Here is a 20,983-nt window from a genome sequence, read left to right as displayed (position 1 = left end):
GATGGAACATCAGCAAGCCAGCAAATTGTGCCTTGCATCTTTTCCTTCTGACATCTCCTCCTTCAGCTCTGTCTTGGGAAAGTTCTGGGCTTTTTAAAAAGTTTCCTGTAGCTGAAGTGATGTGACCTTTTCCATCCTTAAGCATCTGGCGGTGTGGTGCTTTATTAACATTCCCCAGCTGGAATGTGGAAAAGGAGGAAGAGCATTAATGACCCTCTAGTCAAGTGTCAATGAAGACACAGAATTGGAGATGGCAGAGTCACCAGCTAAGGAGTCAGGCTGGTTAATACCAGTTTCCACCCCCACTGTTCAGCCCAGACACTGAGGTCCAGCTTCGAGAGCCTACTGGTAGTTTCCTCACTGCAAGGAGTGAAGCTACAGGGAAGGAGGCAGAGGGCCTTCTTGGTAGTGGCGCCCGCCCTGTGGAACGCCCTACCATCAGATGTCAAGGAGATGAGTAACTGTATAACCTTTAGAAAACATCTGAAGGCAGCCCTGTATAGGGAAGCTTTTTAATGTTTAATGTTTTATTATGTTTTTATATATGTTGGAAGCCACCCAGAGCCAGATGGGTGGGGTACAATTATTGTTGTTGTTGTTGTTGTTAAAGTAGCAACAGTGGAATCAGTCAAACATGCCTGCTCCCTCCTTGCAGCACCAGTGGTGCTCTGTTGTTGGCAAGTTTGAATCCAACCCAAGTACTGCAAAAGAAAAGAGATTTCATTCACTGTTAACTCCGAAGGACAGCTTATATCCCCCTCCTCCAGCTTTATGGTTCTTTTTTCTAAACAATTCTAATTTCTTAAAAGAGGGCTATTAGGATAATGAAAATATTTTCATTTTCCATTGGTTCTGCAGAAGAAGAAGAATTTCTTTGATGTTTTGGCATGATCTCAATTTACAATAAGTTTTTTCCCCTCTTGCAAAATGCAATTTGCAGTTTAACACCAGTATGTATATTTACAATGGACTTGTTGGACAGAGATCAAACTTTAGAACTTGCGCTTCCCAATAAAATTTATATCTCCAGCTAGCTAAAAGAGTGTGTGGATGGCACCCCTGTTGAGTTTGTTGACAGCTGCAAAACTGCAGTTTCTTTTGGAGTCAGTCTCCTCAAATTTTAGACTCTGCGAAGATGACACTAAATTTTGCTCTTGTCATGAATAATATCATGCTTGTTAACAAGAGGGAACAAACTGACTTTTTAGCGGAGTCCTCCCTCCCCCCTCCCCCACCAAATCCTTTGTTGTCAGTTCTTCAGAATAAAATCAGCAAGTTAACAAAACCGCAGGCATGTTTAAAACTGGTGTGTGTGTGTGTGTGTGTGTGTGTGTGTGTGTGTGTGTGTAGAATGTTGGGGTGAACAATAGGCCGTCCGCAGCAATGTCTGCATCACTTCTAAAGCAATCATTATTGCAGTCTGCCATCTTTGCCAATCCAGTACTCTCTGCGGAAGCATAAACTTTATTCTTAATGTGACATGTGGCTTCTAAATTTGCTTTCAAGTGTGTATGCTTGGAAACAGAGGCTTGAATTCAACTTTTGAACACTGAAAAACATCACTTGGCTAGTTCCTCACATAGCATTGTGTTGTAGCAAAGCCTTGTTAGATCTAGAAATTCACTGTTCTCCTTCTGTCTCTGTTGGTGACGTCTGAATTCCTGCATAATAAGGTTTTTGTGTTCACCTAATATTGCCATTAAGAACCAAAATCTCTATTGTGTGTTTTACTGTGTCAGTAGAAATCCTCCAGTAAGCTGTTGGATAGCTTATGCTTGCATTTCATAGTGCGTTTAATAGGCAGTAAGTCCCAGTGCACAAAGCAAGGCCTATTATTGTGTCAGGTTAACTGAGGCACAAAATATATTTCAACAAAGGTGTAGCCCTACAAAAGTATACATTGCATAGGGATATGTGATGTAGATCACAACCAGCTCCTCCTCTTCTGGCTTGCCTCTGTTTTTATCCTCTCAAGTTATATACCACAGCACACATTACAATCTGTCACCGCAAGAACGGCACTGAAAACTATCTCCGTGTGGCAAGCCATCCCTCTCCTGCTTGGAATGTTCTAAAGCACCGACTTGCTTCCGTCTTGTCATAAGTCCCCAGACTCCCCTCTGGGGCCACCAGCAAGATTGCATGATGCCGTGGAGACTTCGCAACGGCAATGAGGACAAGTCATGCGGTGATGTTTTGTCCTAATGGTATGTCTGCCACGAGAATTGCTTGCCCCGGGGAGTTCCCTGGTTTCTTTGGTATCACCCCCACGTTGACCATAAAGCATGCTCCGGCTCTTCATCTCTTCCCAAGGAGTTGTACGTGCTCAGTTGATTACAGCGATCAGGATTTCTGGCTCTGCAGGTTTCATGGAGTAGGCTGCAAAAGGAAGATATTTTGTGACAGGCAGATAGCAGATCTTGAGGATTTTCTTGTGGTTTACGCAAAAGCACTTCATGGGGGTGGGTGGGAAGGGAAATTGTCATATCTCAGTGGCAGAGCATGCTCTTCTCATGAAGATGGTCCTGGGTTCAGCCTCTGAAATCTCCAACAAGGCTGCAAGAGACGCCTGCCAGTAATTCAGGAGAACTGCTGCCAGTCTGTGCAAACAATACTAGGCTAGATGGACCAGTTGTGTGATTCTGTAAAAGATGGCTTCCAATGATCCCTTGAGCTCTCAAGTGGAGGGAAGTCAGTCAAAGTAATTGAAGCTTTTTGATCTCTTGTGTTTCTGGGTTTTGATAAAGCAAATCAACTTTTCAGTTCAAACATTAGCTAGGGATTCATAACATTTCCGGTGTTTCTTCCTCTATGCCCCCTTATTCCACCAATTACCCCATACTCCTGGACCAGATCAGGTGCATCCAGAGCAATCTGAAGCTACCAAATACGGGGGGGGGGTCTGGCAGCAAAGGGGCAGAGGAGATGCAAGCCGGCTGGGTGTCTCCTCCTCTCTCCCTCTCCCTCACATTTCTTCAGAGCCTATAAGGCTAAGCCTTATTCAACACTGTGCAAGGCCTCTGAATCAGTTTGGAGCCCAGACCTGGGTCAGCCTTGTGTCAACCTGGGTTGGATCGGGATCCCACCAAATCACTGGATTTTGGACGGGGTGTGTGTTTGCTCGCACAGCCACCTGTATGGTGAATGCAAGAGCTTTCTACCATCTCCCAGAGGACTTGGAAGGAAAATGTCCCTCATGAACAAAATTCTGAAATATCTATGAAATATACTCGGAGTCGAGTGTGGATTTCATGCTCTTTATTCAGCTCATAGTAGTGAGGAATGAAAGTTTCCCCAACCCAAAATATCTGCTTTATATACATTATTTACACAATGGGTCGCACGTGATTGGCTAATTCTGGGATTCTCCTGTAGGCCAATCAGGTTGCGGATTCACTTCCACCTGGAGCTGGATTGGGTGGCTCCTGCGGACCAATCATATTGCTGCATTGTTCTAGGACCAATCAGACTGCTGCATTCTGGACCCTATTGTTCTAGAACCAATCAGACTGCTGCTTTTTGGATCCTATTCAACTCAGTACATAACAATCTATTTTTTAAAAAAAAAAGCATGAAGAGTTCTCAGTCTGCACACATGCTTCTTCAGCTGAATTTCACTAGTGAGAAAGAAAAATGGAAAGGAGAGAGGGGTGTCATGTAAGCAGCCTCATTACGAACACATACTATCATAGGATGAAGAAAGGAAGAGCTCGATCACACACTCCTTTAAAAAATGAAATTATTATGGTAGTGCGGGTGGTCTAGTTTCACACCCAACACATCAGGAAAAGCAGAAAGGATGGCACTATAAGAGGTACAATCTGGAAGAACCCTTAGTTACAAGTTTTTCCAATGACCAGCTCAGGTGGAAAAAATCAAGGACAGGAGGACCTCAAAGCTGCTGGTCTCTCAGCTGCACTTCTTTCCCCTCCTTTGCTACAGTCTGATGTAGGCTTGCCATACATCAGGAAAATTTCTGAGATGTCCTGGTTTTCGGCAAAATGAAAATGGCAAAATGTCAGGGAAAACCTGGACGTATGGCAACGTGATGGAACAAGCACCGGAACAATTTCAAAAAAGCTCATTGATTTCGGGGTCTTCCTAAGAAAAGCTCAACAACTTTCTTTGTGGGCGCCAGGTATTTTACTTTTTGAAATAATCTGATGCAATGGTTGCTGCCAGGTGACAGGTGATGGGAGGAGCTGCCTGTCTTCTCAGCAGAGCTGATGATGGGTCTGCTTCTCTCATCCTCCTTCCTCCATTACAGCCTAATAGAATGGATGCTGCTTAGTGACAGATATATCACAATGCTATTGGAAACAAGCGATGCCATGTCTGCATTTGCAGAGAGACAGCTTGTATTCTGGACAACTCTGGCACTATAACAAATACTTCTGCCTAGATGATGGGTTGTTAAGCCCACTAGAGTGCTTTATATGTGGAAGAATCTTTTTAAAAAATAAGTTTTGCAGCTGGTTATTTTTTCATTTTATACTCATTAAATATACTGGGGCAAGCAGCTGAATGCTAGACAAGACTAATATTATTATGACTGGCAGGCGACAGCAACTTTCTGATGAGTTTGTAGTAGGTTGTTCAATGAGAGCTACAGAACGGTCACTTCTCTGGAGGGTCTAGTGTACCAAGTAATACAAATTTTATCAGCTGTAAAGGCACAGCCAGTTCACATTCGATATGTGCATTCCAGACCCTCCAAGTGTCCCTATTTCCCAGGGACAGTCCCAGATTTACAGAAGCCACCCTGGTTTCTGCTTTGATCCCAGAATGTCCTGCTTTTCCTTAAAGGTAAAGGGACCCCTGACCATTAGGTCCAGTTGTGACCGACTCTGGGGTTGCGGCGCTCATCTCGCTTTATTGGCCGAGGGAGCGGCATACAGCTTCCGGGTCATGTAGCCAGCATGACTAAGCCGCTTCTGGCGAACCAGAGCAGCGCACGGAAATGCCGTTTACCTTCCCGCCGGAGCAGTACCTATTTATCTACTTGCACTTTGACGTGCTTTCGAACTGCTAGGTTGGCAGGAGTAGGAACCGAGCAACGGGAGCTTACCCCGTTGTGGGGATTCGAACCGCCAACCTTCTGATCGGCAAGTCCTAGGCTCTGTAGTTTAACCCACAGCACCACTCGCATCCCTTTTCCTTAGGACGTCCCTATTTTCATTGGAAAAATGTTGGAGGGCAGTGCTATAATAATAATAATAATAATAATAATAATAATAATAATAATAATATAATTAATTATTTATACCCCGCCCATCTGGCTGGGCTTCCCCAGCCACTTTGGGCGGCTTCCAACAAAATATTAAAATACAGTAATGCTTCAAACATTAAAAGCTTCCCTAAACAGGGCTGCCTTCAGATGTCTTCTAAAAGTCTGGTAGTTGTTGTTCTCTTTGACATCTGGTGGGAGGGCGTTCCACAGGGCAGGCGCCACTACCGAGAAGGCCCTCTGCCTAGTTCCCTGTAGCTTGGCTTCTCACAGTGAGGGAACCGCCAGAAGGCCCTCAGCACTGGACCTCAGTGTCTGGGTAGAACGATGGGGGTGGTATATTTTGGAACTTACCATGTTCTCTTATATTGGCAATGGCACTCACCTGAGACATGCTGGAACTGAGTTCCAGTGAGTTTTGGCTGGGAAAAAGCCCTGTTGGTGGATATGGTAGGAAGTTTCTATTTTCATCAGATAGATGTTGGAGGATATGGAGTTATCCAACCCACAAGCTGTACTGAAGGCAACCCAGTATAGGTTTTTTAATGCATTTCTATATGTTAGGAGCCACCTAGAGTGGCTGGGGCAACCCAGTCATATGGGCAGGTTGCTCCTGATCTATATTCTACCTTTAACAACGAGTAGAATAAAGGTGGAAGTTACAACCTTAAAAAGTATAGAAGAATATTAACAATTTGGGAATATTGTCACATGGTCACAGTGAAATAATGAGGATAATCAGAGACCGCCCACCCCCACAAAAAAATAATACGGCCTGGGAGGCTGGATGTTCTTTCTAATGCTGTCTAGTTAGCTTGTAAACACACTTGATGTTTATGAACTGTAAGAACAGTTGTGAATCATCAGCGGAAACTTTTATACTCGTTATCATTCCTTCCACAGAAGCTATTTTCTTTCGTTTTGTCCTAAGTAATTACCTAATAATGTCTTAGTAAAACATATGAACAATTATGAACATAACAGCACTTCCTTCAGCAGTTACAAGCAAGTACTTGGAAGAAAAGAAAATGTAGAGCTATGTAGTTTTTTTGTAAGGTGGATACAGCACAACTAATGACAGGGGCAATTCATCTAGTCAGGGCTAGACCAGAGGAGCAGATTTCTAAGGCTAAATCAGTGATGCTACTGGCAGGGATGAGTCAATTTGTTGATTTCAGCTTCTCCTGCTTTATCTTTTTCCATTGTAAAGTTCAGCTCTCCACATTTTCACAGCAGTTCGCAATTTTAACAAATTTGCATCTTTTCTCAGCTCCTAGCTCCAGACCAGGTTTAGACAGACAGGCTAGCTCCAGATGTATTGTCCTTCTATCCCTGGGATTACGTGGCATCCAAGGGAAGCATCACTACTTTGTTGTTTCTATGACAACACATCTGTTCTTGACCAACACTTTAGACATGTAAATAGGGTTTTTACAGGCCTGGCTAGGACCATTAACTTAACAAACAAAAGATAGATTTGAACTATTCAGCAGTACCTTCTATTAAAAACTACAATATTACAGATATAAAATTACAGGCTAGATTATTATCCAAATACATATAAGTCAAACCAACCTCCCCCCAGCCCAATCCTATACAAATATTTGTTTCCTAAGGTATTTGGTTCCTTTTGGATTCCCTTTCCTCCATCATATTTCTGCAATGGTGGCAGAATGAGTTACAGAGATGAGCTAGTGAATGAAGAGGGAAGAGAAAGGATTCCTCACCCATGAAAAGTTTCATTCTTTTGATGCACCCTATAAAGAAGTTTGGGGAATGTGCTGTAGCTTTGTTAAACATCTCCTGTAGAGGGAGAATAGAAAGAAAACCTGAGGGTGCTAATTACAGCATTCCCCCACCCTCCCACCAAAAAAAAGCACAGTGTGATCCAAAATCATATTTCCTAAAGCATCCATATTAGAGCTAGAGTACATTTTTTTGAGCTGCATGGGAAACAGAGAACATTCAAAAATCAGTAAAAGAATTCAAATCAGAAAAACAATGCTCCAACATTCAGTTAACTCAGAAAGCAGTATTAGTCATATTGCTAAGTATGTTGAATAAATAAATGTATATATATCTCCCATCCACTGGAAGAAGGGCATCCTCATTATCTCCCAGCATAGAGATCTTTGTTGAGTAGAAATATGTCCACAGTGTAAGACCATGTGAGTGCCTTTGGCTCCATGAGTTCATGTATTAGAAAGTGGCTGTTTCACAAGCACGGTTGATGCACTGGAATGGTCACACCAGACAACAGCTTGGGAAGAAAGTCATGACTTTGGGGGGGGGCGAACAACAGCAGGAAGCCGCATCAAAGCAAACTAAGCTCAAACATTTGTGTGTAGGGACCTTGTAACATCTGGAGATGTCAGTGCTACCATCACCTTGACTGGCAGCTAGGTGGAACAACCCTGGCCCAAGAGACAGGTCTGCTAGATGGTGCTCCAATGTTTATATTGCCTACTCACTACAAAAGCATACCGAGGGATCTGTCCCTGCTCAAGCCCACTGGTCAGTGTTGAATTAACTGATGCCTCCATGGACCAGGGGGACTCCCATAATGGCCAACTGGAATCAGAATCCATTGATGCCTCCATGGACCAGGGGGACTCCCATAATGGCCAACTGGAATCAGAATCCATGCTATTTCACAGGGAGGGAGGGAGGGAAGGAAGTTACGCCAGAAGGAAAGACACTGGGGAGAAGGTGGGGTTGGGTCAGATAGGCATCTTGCCCTCTCCCACCCAGCCAATCATCCAGTGTTAAGACATCGGATGCCTGCATGTCTCACTATTACATCTTGAAAAAAGGAAGGGGTGAGCCCACCTTGTTGATTTCAGTGGGAGAATGATGCTCCTTCAGCATCATTCTCCCACTGAAATCAACAAGACAAAAGTGTGTAATTTTCATGTGCAGATTACTCCAAATGAATTTTTCCACTTCTCTGCATTTTGATAATAGCATTTCTATTCCTATGTGTGCTTTTCAGCCACAACCTCTGAATTCTGAACTAATGTATGCTGCCCTTCAGCTAGTTAAATCTTTCTAATTATGGCAATTATTATGAGTGAGCTGATCCTCCAGCGTCAGAGACTTTAGGCCTGATCTTCAAAGCATTCCACAAGTGCAACCTGCATACATTTCACGGTCTCCTTTTGCCAACACAAAGTACTTTCAAGATTAGGCTGTCCATGGGATCATAATATCTGGGAGGTAAAAGTAGGAAGCTTTCATGGGAAGCCTTATTTGGAGAAGTTATATCACTGTAATTATTTTTAAAGATCTGCCCCGAAGCTAAAGATTCATCCTTATTACAATAGTGTTGTATCTGCCTTATAAAATTAAATGTAATGATTTCAAAAGACTGAGTCTGCAGTAATGCTGTGCGCATTCATATTTACAACCGTTAACGTTGTAGCAAAGCAATTAATTTAAAAGCCTTCAAAATGAGCCCAAAATGTGAAACAAATTATGGTACACTAGAGCAGACAGAGGTTCTGTACAGAAAATGAGGCACAAAACGTCCTTAATAACTCAAACACTAAGGCTGACTCCAACTGTCTGCATATGGACCATATGTGCTTACTACAGATTACAGTTTATATTAGGCAAAAAATGACAAGGTAGTATTCAAAAAGGTTTTTAGTCAGAGTAGACCCATGGAAATTAATGGACCTAGCGCAGTCAACAGATTTACTCTGAGTAAAACTGAATACCACCCGCAGTGATCTGCAGTAAATGGCAAAACCTAAGACCTAATTTGATTTTTCAGAAATAGCATGTGGTACAGTCCTTCCTGGAATGCTCCACTTCAGATTGAAGGTGTGAGGGGTGCAGCTCATATGAATGGTCATTTACATGAAAAAAATGCATGAGTCAGGGTAGCTAGCATAACTGGGCTAAATCCCGGTCTTTGCCACTCTAACTGCAGTTGATACTTTATTTACAGGACTGCTAGGGCTAGGTTTGCAAGAGGGAGGATAATGGCCCTTTCTGTTTATGTCACAGCTCTGCTTAGACTATAAGATGTCAGATAGGGCCTGGTATTTTTATCAGCCCCTTTATAGATGCTGCTATAGGCTGGCTGAGGTTACTGCCTGCCTCCCCTCTCTCTGCCTGAAATTCTGGATGCTTGAACTGGTATAGTTGCCTCCGTGGTTCCTTTTAAGTGCAGTTTCCTTTGGAAGCTTGATTGATTCTAACAGAATCAGCAGTAAGCGTTCTAATTGGTATTTTCTCCTTTCAGTACCAAGGAGAAGAAGAAATGAAGAAGCAGCATTTAATGACTGCTGTTCGGCTTTAAAGTTGTCACATCATCAGATTTGAATAATCCTAATGGGATTAATGTTTTCCTGTTGTGCTCCATCCATTATATTTATGGTCAATTCTTTTTCTGTGTGTTTGCAGCTCTTCCAGGAGGAAAATCTCCTACCCAGGGGGTGCATCATTGCTAATCTTGTCTTTGGGAAATGAGAGAGTAGAATATGGCCCCAAACACTCATACATTTGTGAGGCATGGAACGTGTTAGTAGAATAACATGCCAGGAGGCAAGGTGGAATGGCCCAGGCCACCTCATAGGTTCAGAGAGGCATGGGCTCCTTCCAGCTTTCGAACATCCTAGCCATAATAAAAATGCAAAAATCACAACACATATAAAAGGATCCCAGAGAGAGAGAGAGAGAGAGAGGGAGGGAGGGAGGGAGGGAATTTTGTTGATATAATCAGCTGATCTGAGAGGACATACTCATCAAGGTATAATTTTGTGCCATCAGAACAAATATATCTTCACTCTTTAATATGACAAAGCAAAATTCTTTAATATGACATAGCAAGAGGGGGCAGGGACCAAATCAGAGCTCTTATTTACTTAAATCTGCAACTCTCAGCTGAAAGAGTGTGGCACATTTTGGTCCGATGTGCATAAATGAAAGTTGCAGAACTCAGCAAACTGAACAATTGTCTAAATGTGAGGAGGGCACACTTTGAGCTTGAGGCCCAGACCAAATGGCCATCCTCACTCCCCCGCTTCTGTTTTGCCCTAGGATGGCCTTTGGGATTTGCAGGTTCCCCCAAGGCCAGCAATGTGGCTGTAGTATAAATATCACCGTGTTAAAGTACAGCAGGAGTGGGGAACCGTATATTGCTGAACTGCAACTACAGTCAGTATGTCCATTGACCAGGGATGATGGAAGCTGTTATTTAGCAACCTCTGGAGGACCAAAGGTTCCCTACTCATGTGTGGCCTTAGCACTGGCAGAGGAAGGGGGTGCAGGGGTGGTAGTTCACCCTGGGTGTCATCCCTGGGGAGTGACATCACCATCCCACCCCCAGGACGCTTGCTGCGCCATAGGCAGCCATACCCCCCCCCAGGTGCACAGCACCTCCGGGTGTGGGAGCAGCTAACTCCACCTCTGGGGCTTAGTAAGGAATCTACGAAGCAGTAGAGGAATCCCTTGGATCATGTGTAGTAATTTGCCTTCATATTATAGTCATACCTCTGGTTACAGACACTTCAGGTTGCATTTTTTTCAGGTTACAGACCGTTGAAACCCGGAAGTACCAGAACAGGTTACTTCTGGGTTCTGGCTGTCACGCATGCGCAGAAGTGCTAAATCGCTCTTTGCGCATAATTGCTGAATCGCGACCCACGCATGTGCAGACGTGCTGCTGCGGGCTGCGGATGCTGCGGGTTATGAACATGCAAGATCACGTTCGCAACTCAAGCGTCCACTGTACTGCTAAGCAGAAACTGAATATTCGTATCAGGGGTGAGGGAAAAGGTACTTCCAGGTCAGAGGTGTCAAGAAAGTTATGAGAAACTGAACATCTCTCTTTTTCAGAAATTGATCTCTGATTGCTCTGTGGTGGGAGAAAACTGTCACATGAAATAACACCATCTGATCAACATTCCAGCATTCCAGCAATGTGTATCTTCTTGTCAGTTTATCAGAAAACCTCAAGACACCAGGCAAATGAGATTTCTGAAATGAAGCCCATTTTCCCGAAAGCCCCGTGGACTCTGGATCCAGCTCTGAAAGTCCCCAGCTCTTGTGTACCTGGAGTCCACTTAAGACAAACAACAAATATACCTTTGTTTATTAATCCCCAGAACCTCACTATTTGACACATAACAGGAGATTTAACGAAACCTGTGGAGGAGCAATGTGTCACATTTTGTGTGGGAAATAAGGGCAGGAGGCGATTTGCTCTGTTCTCTCTTCAGAGATTTAATCTCCTCAGAATGTTACACGTCACCTGCTGTGTCTGCACATGTATTTGGGATTCAGTGAAGAATGAAGCTAAGAAAATTCATCTCAGAGGATGCATCATTTGTGCCCTGCACTGAGACAATTAATGTCATCTGAAGATGCAGAATTAATAGCCCTCATTAAAAGCACCTGGAGAGTATTTCACTGTCACACAGCAACAGGAAACAACCTATAACAGGCAAATGGATACCAATGTTACACCTTTTATTTCCAATTTTTACAGGATTTTTAAAAAGCACACACACACACACACACACACACACACACTCCATTTCTCTCTGTCACATAACACGTTAAATACTTGGCAGCAGCCTATGCCAGAGCATCTCTGACAGCCCCCCTCCCTGCTCTCCCTTGCAGTTGGTGACCCGTGCCTATTCCAGGTCAAGCGAGAGAAGACAGACACGTCCTTGAGTGGTCCCCCGATGTCGTCCTTGTGTTACATACACCAAAGGGCAAAGGCAGAGAGGAAGAGTACAGCAGCAGCAACTTCGACACCTGAGGATGCTTTGCTTTGTTTCTTGAATGCTGCCTGAAGGAACACACACCTCTCGCTCCTGTGCCACGTCTGAAATTGGAACTGTTTCAGATGGGGGGGGGCAATGTCAAAATAAGTTTCAGCATGGGGCACAAAACTTGCACGTCGAGGTCCCCAAGACACCCCAAATAAGAACACAATGACACTTGATTTTTGTTTAAGGTTTTTGGCATACCGTATTTTTCGCTCTATAAGACGCACCAGACCACAAGATGCACCTAGTTTTTGGAGGAGGAAAACAAGGGAAAAAATATTCAGAATCTCAGAAGCCAGAACAGCAAGAGGGATCGCTGCACAGTGAAAGCAGCAATCCCTCTTGCTGTTCTGGCTTCTGGGATAGCTGCATAGCCTGCATTCGCTCCATAAGACGCACACACATTTCCCCATACTTTTTAGGAGGGAAAAAGTGAGTCTTATAGAGCAAAAAATACGGTAATTTTGGCCACAACTTTATTAAAAATACAGCAATGTGAGCGGTTGCTTAGGCATTGGTAGCAACTAACTGACCCCGCATGGGGACAGCTCTGACATTCGCACCCCCCGCGAAGTCAGAAAGGGTAAGTCACCCGAGGAGAGAGACAGGACTGGGAACCATGCCTCACCTCTCCCCAGAATGCTCCCAGGGGCTCTTGTGTGGCCCTAGCCCCTTGCCAGGGGGTTCGGACAAAAGCATGGCGAGCCCCTGGGTTCCTTTAACGGAAAACCCTTGCAGCAGCAGCATTCTGGAGGGGCAGGCACAGCCAAATCCATACCCCTCCACCAACCAATTCCCAAACCAATGCCTAACTGCAACCTTACAAGTTGTGACGATTTGCTACGCAGTAGGCAAAAACCAAATGGCACCAGCCAATCAGCCAAATGGACAAAATTCCTACCAGGCCCCTGCCCCAAAGCAGACGACCCCATGACAAGCATAGCAAGGTCAAGCAAGCAGCCTAACATTAGGGAGGGAGGGCGGGTGATCCGAAGCACGCAGCGAAAGAGGAAGCTCATCACTGCGTGCAGTGTATTTAACGAACAGGGCTGTCAATCAATAAATGGCAACATATAAATCTCCCCAGTAACAGCCCGCTCCTGCTTAAAGATGGCCAAACTCTTTTGCCCAGCAACAGTGATAGCCCCCACCGCAACACGTGCTCTCCATGAGGGAGAACACGCTTTATAGCAAAGGAGAGTAGTAGTAGTAGTAGTAGTAGTAGTAGTAGTAGTAGCAATGATGCATTTCTTGGACTTGTTTTCCTTCATTCAGCATTTTAGTGGGGTTCACCTGAGTAAGCCATGCTCAGAGAAGACCCATTGATATAAATGGACTTGACTAACTAATATATCCATAGGAACTGGACTGTCCAAATATTAGCTTCTCCCACACAGGCCCTTCTCCAGATACAGTCCTTTTAAGAACTTTTATTTTTTCCCAGTCCTTTAATTCTGTTTTAATTCTGATATTTCTGGCTGCTCTAGTAGTTAACTTTTATTGTATCATTTAATTGATTACTTTATATATATTTTAATCTATTGTTAACTGCTCTGGGAGTCTCTTCAGACTGATTAGTGGAATACCAGAGAATAGTAATAAACACATAAGCGAACAAAAGAATGCACCCCTAATTATTATTGCTAACAATTATTCTTCTAAATGTCTTTTTCTTTTCTTTTTTGCTACATAGAAAACAAAATGCTGGGTCTCTCCAAGCATCCTTTTAATTGCGCATATATGAAAATACACATCCATGGTTATACACAACCCCACTTTTAATACTGTTTGCTCCTGTCAGCGTTTTTTGAGTGGATATACCACATCATTCCCTGCTGAAATCATGCAACTGTTTATACCTGAAATGACCCAGGCTATTTTTTGTCCTGCTTTTGCCATGCTATAGCACAAAAGCCTGGACACTAAGGTCCAGCTCTGAGGGCCTTCTGGCATTTCCATCACTGCGAGAACTGAGGCTACAGGGAAGCAGGCAGAGGGCCTTCTCGGTAGTGGCACCTGCCCTGTGGAACTCTCTCCCATCAAATGTCAAGGAAATAAACAACTATCTGACTTTTAGAAGACATCTGAAGGCAGCCTTGTTTAGGGAAGTGTTTAATGTTTGATGTTTTCTCATGTTTTTAATATTCTGTTTGGAGCTGCCCAGAGTGGCTGGGGCAACCTAGTCAGATGCGCGGCACACAAATAAAATAATAATAATAATAACAATAAAAGAACAACAACAACCCCTACAGACAGTAAAAATGTGGCACTATTAGGGAGGCATTGCAGAAAAATAAAGCAGAATGATGTGTGGAAGATTCAGTATAAACAGAGGCATATCTAGAGGTTGGTGAAACTGGCATCTGCCAGGTGCCCAGGCCTAGTGGGGAAACAAAAAATCACCTCAGAAAATTGTTTCTCGTTATATGTGTTAGTTCATGAGTTTAGACAAGAGCTGGGAGCTGAGCAGTTGGAGAAATGGCAAGGCAGTTTGAAGGTTATGGAAGACTATGGACAAAATAAAAAAAAAATCCTTCCAGTAGCACCTTAAAGACCAACTAAGTTGGTCACCCCTTGCCTTTTCCTGTAAGACCTATTGCAGTCATTAAGAGTCGTCAACAGGCTCATCTCAGCTATCTGCCAATCTCCCATTCCCACCACCCTTCTGAGTAATACCCCTCCCCACCTTCTCACTATATAGAAGGATCTGGCAACTTCTGTTTCAGTGTATCTGAAGAAGTGTGCATGCACACGAAAGCTCATACCAAGAACTAACTTAGTTGGTCTTTAAGGTGCTACTGGAAGGATTTTTTTTATTTTGACTATGGCAGACCAACACGGCTACCTATCTGTAACTGGAAGACTATGGAGTGTATGCAGTGGTTTTCTTTTCTTTTCAGGGGGTACTCACGGGTATACAGTACTGGCACCTCTTTTTTGTTGCTAAAAAGTGTGGCACTTACTGTAGCAACTTCATGGTGAGTACCGGCACCTATTTTTCTAGAAAAAAAGCACTGAATGTCTGGCGTATATGTGTGTGGTGCTGCACCGCCACACACTGTGGTGAGATTATAAACAGGAGAAACTTCCTGTCTTTCTTGCACTGTGGTACAAAAGCATGTGAATTTGTTCACCCTTCCCTCCTCACCTTGCTTCCACTCTGGATGCTTTGAGTACCTGGGCTGCATAAAATGTAGTACAGTGGTACCTCAGGTTAAGTACTTAATTCGTTCCGGAGGTCCGTTCTTAACCTGAAACTGTTCTTAACCTGAAGCACCACTTTAGCTAATGGAGCTTCCTGCTGCTGCCGCACCGCTGGAGCACAATTTCTGTTCTCATCCTGAAGCAAAGTTCTTAACATGAAGCACTATTTCTGGGTTAGCAGAGTCTGTAACCTGAAGCGTATGTAACCTGAAGTGTCTGTAACCTGAGGTACCACTGTAATTTCTAATGCAGCTATTGCAGAAATGTGATTTCTCTCTCTCGGGGGAGGCACTGATACAGCTCATTGCCAAAGGTGCAAGGGAACCTAGGTACACCACCACGCAGAATAAGAATAAGAATAAGAACCCACCAGTTTGAAGGGGCCCTCAAGTTCTTGTGAACCGCATATTCTCAAGGGTCTTCCAGTTCAAATTTTGTGGATATTATTGGACATTTAATACAATACAGGGAGCTTGTCTCCAGAATTTAGATGTAGATGCAAGTATCTGATGGGTCTAACTTTATCAGATTTTAAAAGCCTTTGATGATTTTATATCCATTTTCTACTCCTCCCCACCCCCTCCATCCTATATTTGGTTCCTAATTGTTTTGTCCTGATCCTAACAATCTGTTGTTATTCACTGAGCCTCTAGTCAAACTTTGGCATTCACTTACACAAGAGCTATTTTGAGAAAAATGTTGAAATGCAGTCCCAGCTTTTGTTCTTTAGCAACACTCCTTGTTTTATTCTTAACTGAATTGTTCTCTGCAACGCATCGACTTTATGTGTACCTCCTATGCATTAATACAGGGAAGGTTGTAAACAGAAAAGGGAAAACAAGGAAGGAACTGCAAAAAAAGCACCAAAACACAATCTTCATGCACCTTTTGTAGGTAAAGCACCATAAAATAGGGAGACATTTGGTAATGTTGGATACAGGAACTAGTTTTAAAGAAAATATACTTTAGAAATTGCCAGTAGAGACTGAATCACATCTGCTGAAAAGGTTTACCTCTCAGTCTCTAAAAACAGGATCAGAAAAATATAAACAATATCCACAGAACCACAGAGAAACATCTCACTCAGAAAAGATGCTCATTCATTATCTAAGATAAGTTAATGGAAGCAAAGTTTTCCATTATTTCCTCTCCTTGAAGTCTCCTGTGCCATCCACCCAAAAAGTCTCTTTGGATGGCAGGGTTAGGTGAATCTCTCAGTTTCTCATTTTTCTGGTCAGTTATAAGTATTTGCACTTCTCTTTGCATTTTAAAAAAAAAAGTAGTCCTCATGAAAATTCATCAGCATTTTAGTGTGAATTTTTTCTCAGTGCAACATGTTTCTATCCAGTATACGCATATCTGCAAACTAATTCTCACTCACATTTCTGTATGTTGTGATTGATTTATTTGCAGCTAACAATTTACCCTAGAGTATATGCATTCTTGTACACCTTACTTGGCTCTGGAACTACACTGCAAAATGGGTGCCACTGTCAAAGGACTGGTGTGTTTTGGTTCCCATATCATTTCAGGAAGTGTGAATTAGGTAAGGTTGCCTTTAAATGGATCTATCCCTGCTGGAGGATCAGGGGGCCTCCTGAAGAATGCGGAAGGCCATGAGGACAGGGATTCAAGCAAATTATTCTTTTATGAATTTCCATACCTTAGGATCCAAGCCATTATGCACAGATGTCTAGTTCCTCTTCTTATTTGCTTGATCAGCCTCATGCTCTTAGTCTGCTATTTCGCTTCTGTTGGTTAGCACTCCCTTCCAGCCAGAGTTGCTTGTTTCTTTTTAGCTTGACAAAAATCCTTTAGTCTTGCAGCCTCTCATATTGGAGTCTTTCTTACAATTCCTAAAAGAGTTGCCACTAACAACTTATCACCTAAGCACTTACAGTTTTGCGCCCGTTTCATACCTGCAGACTTCTGGGGGCGGGAGTGGAGCACTTCAAGGATCTCAGCTCCACAAAAATGGATTCTGGGAACAGATCATTGTCTTTGCTTCAGTGGCCCTTTAACCTACAATTCATTTCTGCTGTGATCTTAACACCAGGAGCTTCCTCCCATCTTATGAAGCTCCTTGCAGCCTAGTACTTATTGCATTCTTCTGGTACAGGTATTTTGAACTTTCCCCATCACCTTTCCCCAAAGCATTTCATTATGTTTTGTACTAATAAGCCTAGCAATTTATTAATGCTTCTTCTTTAGGCAGTGGGTTTAAACTAAACCATACCCCAGTTAAAGTATTGTAGAAGCTCAGGAACATTTACTTCAGAGATAGGAGGGAGGAGGTCTTCCAGAGGAGGAGCTGCACTGCTTTGCATCATTTGGAGATCCTTCTGTCTCCAAGTGCTATGTTCTTCATGCCCTTCTTTACCCACAACCTAATTTCCCTCAGTCAGAAAGCTTTCCTTCTACATCATCTGAGTTAAACACACTCCTTTCCTAACCTTGGGAAAGAAATCTTCCACGTTAGCAACTTAAATGTCTTTCTTTCTGGCCGGCCTCATTCATGACCTTACTATCAAAAGCTTTGTCTTCCCTGCTAGTCCTATCAAACATCCTTTTGTATTCCTCAGAACTATTCTACCATCTCCTGGATTTTGTGCCTGAGGCAAAGTCTGGACTCTAGTTCCAGGTCTGATCAACTTTACTCATTGTGCTGAATGAAAGTGTATGAAAGGGGCAGAAACTGTGAATACTTTCAGCTTGGGGAATGAAAACTGTGGTGGGGTTCAAGATGCAAAGGGTGCAAAACTAATCACGCCCTTTTGCTTATGTCACTTCTGTTGCCTTTCTTTTAGGGCAAAGAATGGTGGCAGATGTACATTTCTGAGCACAATTCAAAGTGTTGGTGCTGGCCTTTAAAGTCCTAAGTGGCCTTGACTCTATATACCTGAAGGAGCGTCTCCACCCCCATCATTCAGCCCAGACACTGAAGTCCAGCTCCGAGGGCCTTCTGATAGTTCCCTCCCCGTGAGAAGTGAGGTTACAAGTAACCTAGCAGAGGGCCTTCTCGGTAGTGGCGCCTGCCCTGTGGAACGTCCTCCCCTCAGATGTCAAAAAGATAAACTATTTGCCTTTTAGAAGACATCTGATAGCAGCCCTCTTCAGGGAAGTTTTTAATGGTTGATTTTTACTGTGTTTTTAATATTTTGTTGGGAGTAATCCAGAGTTGTTGTTGTTGTTGTTGTTGTTGTTGTTAAAACAAGAGTTTGTTCCAAAAGCATAAAGCTGCAGTCCTAGGCAGACATACTTGGAAGTAACAAAATGGGATGTGTTGCCAGTACACCTCTGTAGACTCGGATGTGCCTAGGATTGTGCTGCTTAAGGGTAAATTATTGCAAGTTTGTTAATGATTGGACTCTTGTGTGCAGTTCCACCACTACCACCATCTCACAGTGGGGTGCCTCTCTCTCTGCCTAGGTAAAGACTGTATCGTGCCCATGCCTGTTCTAATTTGCAAGATGACAAACTGTATGCAAGCTATTTACACAGGGAAAAGCTCAAAGGAGGTCTCAGAACAGAGCTTATGATGTTTCCAAGACCAACTTCAAAACGGTCAACTTACAGCCATTTATAGGAATAAAGTGAAAGATGAAAGCTTCAACATATGCTTAGAAAGCATCCAAAATTCAGCTTAAAACGAACACTTCTCACTACTGATGAAGTAAATTAGCTGATCGGTTTCAGGAAACCCTCTTCAAAACTTTAAAAACAGTTCCACGGCACATTCTTACCATTGCATAACGTTATTTCCCAGGTAAGTGTAAATTTCTTGCTTGCACACCAAGCCTAGTTCATAGCCAGACATGCTACTTGCTCAACTGCTCTTATAACTGGGCTGATTTGAGGTTCTGTGTTCAGAAGTGGACTAGATGGGATGACTGGGTTAAGAACAGTCTGGGCAGGCAATGCTCTTTTTTTTCATGTTTGCTCTCCGAATCAAGACTTAAAGCTTTGGGGCTTGCACTTTTGCTTCCTACTTAATTAGACTGTGAATAGGGTAATCATGGAAGGATAAAAGAAGTCAAGACACAATTAATTTAATCATTCAGGAATTATCTTTAGCAACAAGTGCCTTGCAATTCAAGGTAATTATCCACAAATGACTTAGTTACTGATAAGTATTATGGAGGGTGTTGAAGAGTGTGTGTGTGTGTGTGTGTGTGTGTGCGTGTGTGTGTGTGTACGTGCACACACACACACACACACACACACACACTTTTTTTTCACTCTGTCACCACTGAAGACAGTATATTAAGAGGTCAGCATTATAAGGCAAGTTTACATGCCAAATCTGTGATCATTCCAATTAATACCACACACAGGCCTCTCAAAGGAAGAATCTTGAGATGACAAATGCAACTCAGAGCTTGTAATTACAATGACTTTTTGTGGTTAGAATCTGATAACTGGAACTCTTCAAGGGAAGATGGAGCCAATTATCATTTGCTACCAATAACCACTCTTTAATGTCTGCTTTTAATCACTATTTTCCAATGAATATTTCATACTGTTTTATGTAAACCATCAATAGATTTTTTTATTATTATTAAGTGGCATGTAATTCGTGTTGAATAAAACAAACAGACAAAAACACATGCAAGTCACTTAGGCAAAGCCCGTGGAACTCCTTCCCAACAGAGATTAGCCATGCACCCTCCTTGCTGAACCTCAGGCACACAACAGAGATTTTCTGTTAAGGTAGCGCTTGGGTTTATGTTCGATTTTATGATTTATTTATTCATTGTTATTGTTCACTGTCGGGTTCCTTTGTATGCACACTGCTCAGAAATGCAAATTATTAAGTGATAAATAAATAATTATTTCTGAGCGTTTGGAAAGCCCAAAGTGTCATATCTCCTCCATGCCTATCGATTTTTTTTAAAAAAAGCAAACTGCAGTTATCCTATAGGAAGCACAAACATACCAACCATGCAATTAAATATTAACATCAAGCATTCCCAATATATTAAACAAAGGAATCTGTTCTTACCAGTGTAATAGCACAACAGCTTCCAAAGCCAGCAATAATAAGGATGCTTTTTAGCTAAGTAAATATTGGAAGAGAAAAGCTTTCAGCTCTGTGTGTGGTGGGAGAGGGATGAGAAAATACGGTGTTACAAGTATACAAGAATGTTCCGATTTTCCACTGTGAAATGTTACAGGATATGTGACTTAATTTGTTTTATTTTTTTAAGGAACACGGAGAGTCTCTTATTAATCACACTAGATAAGGGAACGTGCTAGATTGGGGAACAAAAGCAACATTCGGTTCAATTACCAAATACTGTGATTGTGAAGACAAGGCCTGCTTATTCCCTAACTTGTAAATTGGTGTTGTATTTAAATTTCAGAGGTGATTTATTTTGGTCCTATCCTTATGCCCTAAATACATCATTGCATATTTAAAATAGTTTGCAGTAACATTACAGGAATCCGAGAAGATGTAGAGGAAACAACCATAGCCACCTCAGAGTCATTTAGACTGCAACAGAGGTACCTGGAAGTAAGCCCTATTGAACTCAGTGTGAATTCCGAATAAAGATGTATAGGATCATACTGTCATATTTTATTTTGATGACACCATCCTTTTGTAGTTGGACTTTTAGCCACCAACTATTCCCAGAAAATCCAGCCAGATAGTCTAAAGGCAAGTTCACACATACTTTCTAACCATGTATAGTAGGGGTGTACAGTGACCACAAGATTCAGCTTGTGTCTGTAGCACTTAGAAGCAGCCCATTCGGTTCCAGAACCC

Source organism: Podarcis vaucheri (genome assembly GCF_965113315.1).
Source record: "Podarcis vaucheri genome assembly, chromosome: 1".
NCBI classification, from domain to species: domain Eukaryota; kingdom Metazoa; phylum Chordata; class Lepidosauria; order Squamata; family Lacertidae; genus Podarcis; species Podarcis vaucheri.
The sequence above is the reverse complement of the archived record's forward strand: the minus strand, read 5'-3'. Positions refer to the sequence as shown.